We start from the raw sequence: 8,450 nt of genomic DNA, 5'->3' as shown, positions 1-8,450 counted from the left end.
CAGGAACTTCCACAAACACCTATCATGCATCATAATAAGCTCTACTACAAATTTCACCAAAAGATTGTTAAAATTGCAAATTCTAACAGACCTGAAGTGAAAATAAAATGAATTGCAAGTATGTAAGCTACCTTGCTTCTATGATTCAATAGTAGGCTACAAAACTTAATAATATATCTCAATCAAATCATATGTTGCAATCATCTCCCCTTTCCCTGAATACATGAGTGATACAACTTTTTTGGATTTCCTACATCTTTCTTCTTGCCCTAATCACAGCCGAAACAGGACTTTCCAACACCAGTTGACTAGCAAACTGCATTTTTTAGCCATGCTTTACTTCAAGATTTACATTTTCAAGGTTGATCAAGAGGGATATATAGACGTGCACACACATACACACCAAAGATGAAGATTGTGTAGCATGTATGGAGAAACATCCCTTATGGTAGCTACATCTTTCTATTATGAGTATGTTCACAAGAGCAGTAACACTTGGGATTCAGGGAGATAAAAGTGTTATAGGGAACAACTAATTAAGCTCTTGTACAAAATCATTTTCAAATCAGTATTATATTAAAGGTGATGTGTACACCCCAACTTAGTGAATGTTTTATTGAGAAGACAAGTAATGAAAATACACATATACCCTGGTAGTACCATGTCTTGAATTGATAAATGATAACCATGAGGCATATCTATCTTGACATATGGACTCCCATACCCTGTGTACCTTTAGGATTTTGACGAAGGAGTGAAAATTAGAAACATAGAAACAAAGATGATGACTTCTGGAAAGGATCTGTGGGTCTGCAACAACATATTTCAAATGAGTGGAGATTTATACCAATTTTGAAATTGGAAGTAGAGATTTGACAGCAAAAGTCAATTGAATCCACTAATTAAACATGGATTTATATCATGAATCCGTTGAGAATCGACATATCAATCATCAATTTCAATGGAAATTAAATCAGTAAACTGATAGAAAAGGGAAAATCGATGAATTACAAGTTCGTTGAAGCACCAAAGGTAAGGTTCTCTCTAAGGGGTTGAAACGAAAATCGACCAAGAAACCTCTCAACAAACTTTCCATAGATACACGAACGAGTTCGCTAAACCAACTGCTGCCTCTTCATCTCGTCGATTGAACCACCCACCTGTCTTCCCTTCACAGACTATGCCAGAACCGAGAGTGAAGCAGTCGATAGCTGAAGATCTGCACCTGGTAACCTGCAATAGAGGGTAGGTTCGGGATTTGAGATTCTTCCAGTTGACTTCGCCAAATCGAATGAAATTTCATCGAGTGTTGACTTTAGCCTATGTACACGAGACTCCAACGATCGCATCCCATTCTGTGAGCTCCCAATATATTTCTGTAATTTATGTCAGAGAAACAGAGATATGAGAAAGAATTGGTTGGGTTAATCTAAAGTAACAACGAAATTGAAATTACCTCGGGGAGATCGAATAAATTAGACTGTTGGGATTCGATTTGAAGAAGCTGATTGCGGATCACAAATAAGTCTTTGGATTCTTGTTGGATTGAATTGATACTGGAGTTGCCAATGATCTATGCAACTTTGGAGCTTGACCTTTCTTCACCTTTCATCTGATCTTTGATTGATTTTAAAAGGCTGATGTTTTTGTCTAGGGTTTTAAAGCGGTAAATGTAAAGGATTTTGCCTAAATTAAAGGGTTTATGATTTGAATAATTAATTACCAAAATTAATTAAAAGGTAAGATTACAATTTTACCCTATATAGGTTTCTAAAATAATTGGTCCACATTTATGCATATAATATATATATATATATATATATATATATATATATATATATATATATATATATAAAGCACAAAAAAACATTTATAATAAACTATAGTAGGTATAGTTTATGGGTCATTAACACTATTTTATCGATTTGGTACTAGAAGAATAATTATGAAAAAGGATAATTATTTTTTTACACTATGGAAAAGGTGATATTTACACTTACAAGGGTTTTCATTACACTATACATCAACTTGTTGAAACAGTTATGTGAGACAAAGTCTTCACCGTACCTACCAGAGTACACACTAAGGTAATGAATTATAACTAGAATCTTGGTAAGAGAGCGGGACACTTGTGTATAGATCTATACGTGATGGACAATCCTGCACCTAAGCTACTAGCTACAGCTAGACCGACAGGTCTGGGGTGACAAATGTCTAACATTCCGATGCATGAAGAATGTCGTAGCAGGCCAACTTCAGTTTTAGCATGGTTGTAATAACTCACATGGGGAATGAATAGTACATTTAGTTTATGGGGTAACAATGTGTTCAAATAGTTTTATAAAAGAATAAAACTACGTAATACTATTTTAAGTATAGAAATAGTTACACATTTTTGGTCTTAGGGTTTTTAAGACTAAAACTCATTTTGAAGAAAATATTTGATTTTCTAGGAATGAATGCTATCATTTTACAAGGAAAAAGTTACAGATTTTTCATGTACAAAACTCTTATGAACTCAACAACTTAATTGTTGGCACTTTTCAAAACTACTTGTATTCTTTAGGAATCGTTAAACGGGTAACCACAAGGCTATTAAGGATGGGATGTTACGACGTCATACTATCCATTTTTGTCATCATAATGTAATTGGTTTGAAACATACAATACCTGGAAACAATGTAACATGTAACGTCCGGGTTTTAGGGCTAAACATATTTGTCAATGTAATAGTCTAGGTCAACTCTTGTAACTCTTTTTGAAGTAATAAAGATGAAATAATTCAGTATTATGTGAATTATGTGTATTTATGTGCTTATAATTTAATTATAAATGTATAATTAATAAAGAATAAAAATAAGCATCAAAATTAAAGTGTGATACAAGCCTGATATCTTTACATAAAGTTGTATAATATGTCTCAAGGTTTCCGTACATATAAAGAACGCCGAAATCCGAGTTATAACGAACAAGTTATGACCCGTCGAAGTTTCGTGATAGAACTGGCACGATACCAGAAAGCGTAAATAGTGAATTTACGATAGAGCGAGATTTAGCCTTAGAAATCTAAACGAAAGTCATAAAATATGTTACACTAAGAACATCGATAAAAAGAACACCCAAATCTAACTGCGTATGAAGAAGTTATGATTTTTCGAAATTTCGGTTTAGTAGTGTACAACCCGAAAATCGAATATTAGATCGAATGATTTTTAGCCGAAATGACCTAAACGAGAATCGAAGATCTCGTTGAGAGTAGCGTAACAAGAAAAAGATGGGTGAAAACGGATGTCGGATGAAGAAGTTATGAGGATTTAACGGACCAATCCTGTCCCAGCCCGTTAATAATATAAAATTTTAAATCGAGTCAAAATTAGCCGACAGAGTATAAACGAAAGTTGTAGAGTACATTTCCACCTTCGCGTGGATATAAAGAACGTCAAAAACGGAGCTCGTATGTGGAAGATACGAATTTTTGAAGTTAGGACTCGAAAATGCGAAACCTAGTGCGAGACTGATGATGTGGCACGATCCCAACCGTCACTTGCGGCCCACGGTCCTCGCTTCGGATGATGACACGTCGCCATCGCTTACGCCCCGCATACCCTCGCCCTTATCTGTCCGATGTACGAAGCCAGCTGGAAGCCTTATCTGAGGCGTACGCCCATCGTAATGTCCGAGCTTCGCGCCTATAAAAGGGGGGCCGAGGCAGCTTCATTTTTCACTCCAAATTCCACTCTCTCTAGCTTCTTTCTCTCTCTAAGTGCCCTAAACCCTCCTAAACCCTAGATAAGGCCCATAGCACCCTAAGGAAGCCCCGAGGCTCCCGGAGTCCCGAGAAAAATGAGTCTTTCGGTTACGAAACGCTACTCCAATTAAGTTCCGGTTTTCGATAAAATTCGCTGTAAGTGTGCTACGCTTACGCAATTTTTTATATAGCTTTCAAATAATTATAGGAATGTTATTAGGTCCTTAAAATAATTAATTGGGCTATTATTATGAGTTATATTGAGTGTTATTAACGCTTATATAATAATAATAATACTCAGACTAATTAATTTGTCGCGGTTATCGTTAGACTAAACCCTAGTGGTATCGATACTAGGTTTTATCAAAGAAATATCATTTTGAGAGTATCGAAGCGCTGTCCGAGTGCTAAGTCACCACCTTTCAGGTGAGTGCATAGTTACTTTCAGCTTACACATAGATATGAAGTATTTTACATAAATTACCTGCTATGTGTGCATATTATCTGAATACTTGCTATCTATGCTGGATGAACGTTTTATACACGTTTTCAATGATTTAAACTGTATATGTATTTTATATCTACAAAATGTGTTGGTTAAAACATGGGTAGATGTAATAGTTGTTGTGTGACAAATAAAATAATGAGAGGCCTCGTTATAGATGTTATTGAGGATCCAGTCATCTAGCAGAGTATAGATGACGACCACGGACTATTCTAGACAGTCCAGTGGAACACTAACAGGCTCGCAACCTGTGGGTGTTTATTCGAACTGTGTCACACCCCTAAACCAAGGATGGCGGAAACGTCTGGGGGTGGAGGACTTCATGTACAGTATCACAACAACGTGTATAATAGTGCTCAAAGTAAAAACAACCACCATAAATATAATTGCAAAAGTTACACCAAAGTATATGTTTACATGTTTCAAAAGCAATTACATTATGATGACAAAATAAATTTTTGACGGTTTAGCGTCCCATCCTCAAAGCGATGAAGTTTTCCTGTTTCACTGATTTCCTGAGAATACAAGTAGTTTTAAAGAGTGTCAACACAAAGGTTGGTGAGTTCATAAGAGTTTTGTTTGAAGTAGAAACCGTTTTTCCTTGTAAAATCGATTTAGTTTGATTTCCAGAAAATCCAATATTTTCTTAGTTAAGTATGAATAGAAATAATCCTACATGATGCTGTAATGAACCCTAGAGTAATCCGTAGAGTTCCTCTATAATCGTCCAACATATAAAGTTATATAAGACTTAACTTAGATAAAACGTTGAATATAGTGGGTCTGCCCTAGGTCCACAACCCAACGAGGAACAGGAGATGAGGCGGGCACCACCAATTCTAGGCCAATCAAGACTAAATTCTTATATGACTCAACATATACGCTCAGCGACTATAGTTGAAGTCTAACAATTTTAGAGGATGTGTAGTTTTAATATCATAATAGCTTTGTATAGAGACCCGGTACTTCGTATTTGTACCCATAGAGATAAAAGGTGATTTTAAATCGACATAAAACTCATTTAGGTTTTAAAAATAAAATCCCGTAAACTTATGGATTGTTCCCTATGTGAGCCGTTATAATCATACTATGACTATGTGAACCTGCCACGACGTTCTCAGTGTCGCGAAAAATGAAATGACATTTGTCACCCGTAGACCTGCAGGTCCAACTGTAGCTAGCAGCAAGGTGTGGGGTGTCAATCCCAATATAGATCTATATACAAGTATCACGTTCTCCCTCAAGGAGATTCTGATTATAACTACCATGAATTATATCCCGCACTCGGACGTACGGGGAGAGAGAGAGAGAGAGAGAAAAATAGAGAAACTCACAATATAGGATAACAAGTTTACTTGAAATGTGTGTGAATATAAATCTTTCTTGTATGAATGTACCCTTTTTGTACGAGTGCGTAGAGTGATGTATCATAAACTATACCTATTATAGTTTATCTCAAATGTATGTAATATGTATGAATCCTTTTATGGAAATGTATTAGTGTTGTGAATTTATCAAACCATAGATTAACTTACGTGAAATGTGTGCGAATAGAAATCTTTCTTATATGAATGTACACTTCTGGTACGAGTGCGTAGAGTGATGTATCATAAACTATACCTATTATAGTTTATCTAAAATGCGTATAATATGTATGAACCCTTTTATGGAAATGTATTAGTGTTATAAATATATTCAAACTATACTTTTTATAGTTAAATAATACGTGTTCCAAAATGAATGGATAATATTTAATATGAATGTCTTAGTTTCAGTTCATAATGATAAACTAACTAGGAAACACATTCAAACATTAAAACTTATGATTATACACTTTGCTCAACATAATACAAAGTGTTATGATATTTACATGTTGTTGGTAAAATTTAGCAATTCTGCCCTGTTTTGGAAAAATCATAGAAAAATCATACGAAGTCGAAAACTAGATCCGTAAATTCTGAGAGTTCACAAAATGTGTCTAGTTTGCTCATAATTTTTATCACAATTTATAATGACCTCTAACTTGGGTGAAAAAGTCCAAAATCACAGACTGGTCCGGATTGTTGTTTGAAATGATAGGCAGTTTTGTAAAAATTACCATAAATTGTAGAAAAATCGTATGGAGATGTGCAAGTAGTCATTTTAAAGCTAAAAACTTAAACTATTTGCACCTTGTACAGTTTTGAAAACAAAAATGTTTAAGATGCCCAAAACAGTCCGTGAATGGAGTTGAACTTTTCTGATGAAGGCTGTTAGAAAAATCTAGTTATGTTCTTAGTGTTTTAACTTGTATTCCCCCCCTGAAAACTTGAGAAAACATGAAAATGTAGGGGTATGAACTCACCTTGAGTGATTTCAGTAGATGATTGTTGAAGAATGGAAGTGTTTAATTCAAGAACACTTGGAGATGCCTTGAAGGTTTTCGAGAATCTAACATCATAGTTAGGGAGTTTGTGTAAGCAACCAAAGATTTGAGTAGAATGAAGTGAAATAATAATAGGGAGGATGAATTTTTACTTACTAAGTGTGGAAGAACACTTGAATCCAGCCTTGGATCTCGAAAATTTGTGTAGAAGAGTTTGAGAGAAAAAGTGATGTTTGTTACTTAGTGGAACGAGAGAAATGAGAGAAAATGAGGAGTGTGGTTGATTGTTCCAGCTCAAAAACGTGGGGGTGAGTGAAATTTGAGTGTAAGGGAACATTGAAGTGACATAGGTAAGGTGGGGAGGTATGGCTGGTCATAGAGTGGGTGTGGGGTGGTTGATTGTGACTTTGATTTTTTTATTTTTTTTTTTATTTTTTTAACTTGCAGGGCACAATGGAATATATTACTCCTATAAAGGAAATTGACTCAATCAAGGACGATTTCACAATTAAAGTTCGGATCATACGTCTTTGGACTCAAAAGTCAAGAACGATGTCTTATAATTGTCTATATCCCATTTTTAGTTTAATTTTCTAAATATATGTGTGGTTGTCTATGTGTGTGTATCTCTTTAAAATTCTGCAATTTCATCATTTTATGACCCCCATTTGCGAAGTTGAGTATTTATTTCCAAAAATGCGAAACTCCAGGGACAATATTTGAAATCTTCTGTTTTCTTCCCCAATTCGCATTCTACTGTGAAATACTTCGCATCTTCATTCTTACACCCTTCGCATCCCTTCGCATTAATCACCTTCGCATTTTCATTCTTACACCCTTCGCATCCTTTCGCATTAATCACCTTCGCATTTTCATTCTTACACCCTTCGCATCCCTTCGCATTAATCACCTTCGCATTTTCATTCTTACACCCTTCGCATCCCTTCGCATTAATCACCTTCGCATTTTCATTCTTACACCCTTCGCATCCCTTCGCATTAATCACCTTCGCATTTTCATTCTTACACCCTTCGCATCCCTTCGCATCCCTTCGCATTTTAACCTAATTAATCAAATGCGATTCACAAAATTTTTCATTCCAGATGCGAACACAGTTTAGTTCTTGACTCTAACTTGCGAAATCAAAATTTTCATATGTTGAACCCATATGCGAATATTAACCCAATTGACTTCAAATTGATTCATAGATGCGAACACTCGATTGTTTTACTTTCGCAAAATGAGCATCAACAACTCCACAATCGAGTTTTTAAATTCTTGCAACCAACAATTTCATAGTCCTTGACTTCGCGTTTTTCTTCACGAATCATCCCTCAATCATCAATCCAAATGCGAATCAAAACTCATATGTTCTTGCTTTATCGATTCATCGACTACACTCATACAAATGCGAACATAACACTAACCCTAATACACAAGGTTTAATAGAGTTGACCGGCTTGACTTGATGACTTGACTTGACTCAAGATTGACGATTGTCACAAATTGACCCGAAAATGACGGTTGTCACATCATCCCCCCGTTAAAGGGAATTTCGTCCCGAAATTTTCACTTCGAATGGGGATCCAGGAATTTAGAGGAAAGATGGGGATGACTTTTCGTAGTACCAGAATTTGATTATGGCGAGGAATAACTCGCCCGATGTCACATGATTACTACTATGCATGCTTTAATCGATGCTAGATTTATCATATAAAGAAATTCGGGATTTAAATGTCGATGTTAGAAACACGTACTGATATTTGCGGGCAGTTCCGGAGTGGTTTCTCCCTTGGTGATTGCAAACACCCTCCCGCCACCACCAGCATCTC

General features: G+C 35.7%; 1 long non-coding RNA gene across 2 annotated transcripts; it reads right to left on the bottom strand.

Moving 5' to 3' along the window:
* Nucleotides 1-557: 557 nt before the first annotated feature.
* On the bottom strand, nucleotides 558-1,658 carry LOC144999583 (uncharacterized). 2 transcript variants are annotated; one of them, XR_013660916.1, is made up of 3 exons: nucleotides 1,457-1,658; nucleotides 1,012-1,376; nucleotides 558-810 (listed from the first exon to the last, which is right to left on the bottom strand). It is a non-coding gene; the product is annotated as an uncharacterized LOC144999583 (long non-coding RNA). The 2 variants fall into 2 exon arrangements; XR_013660915.1 differs by having other exon boundaries at nucleotides 558-1,376.
* Between the last annotated feature and the right edge of the window lie 6,792 nt (nucleotides 1,659-8,450).

This window comes from Lactuca saligna, chromosome 6, assembly GCF_052625555.1.
Source record: "Lactuca saligna cultivar CGN05327 chromosome 6, ASM5262555v1, whole genome shotgun sequence".
Lineage (NCBI taxonomy): Eukaryota > Viridiplantae > Streptophyta > Magnoliopsida > Asterales > Asteraceae > Lactuca > Lactuca saligna.
The sequence above is the reverse complement of the archived record's forward strand: the minus strand, read 5'-3'. Positions and strand labels throughout refer to the sequence as shown.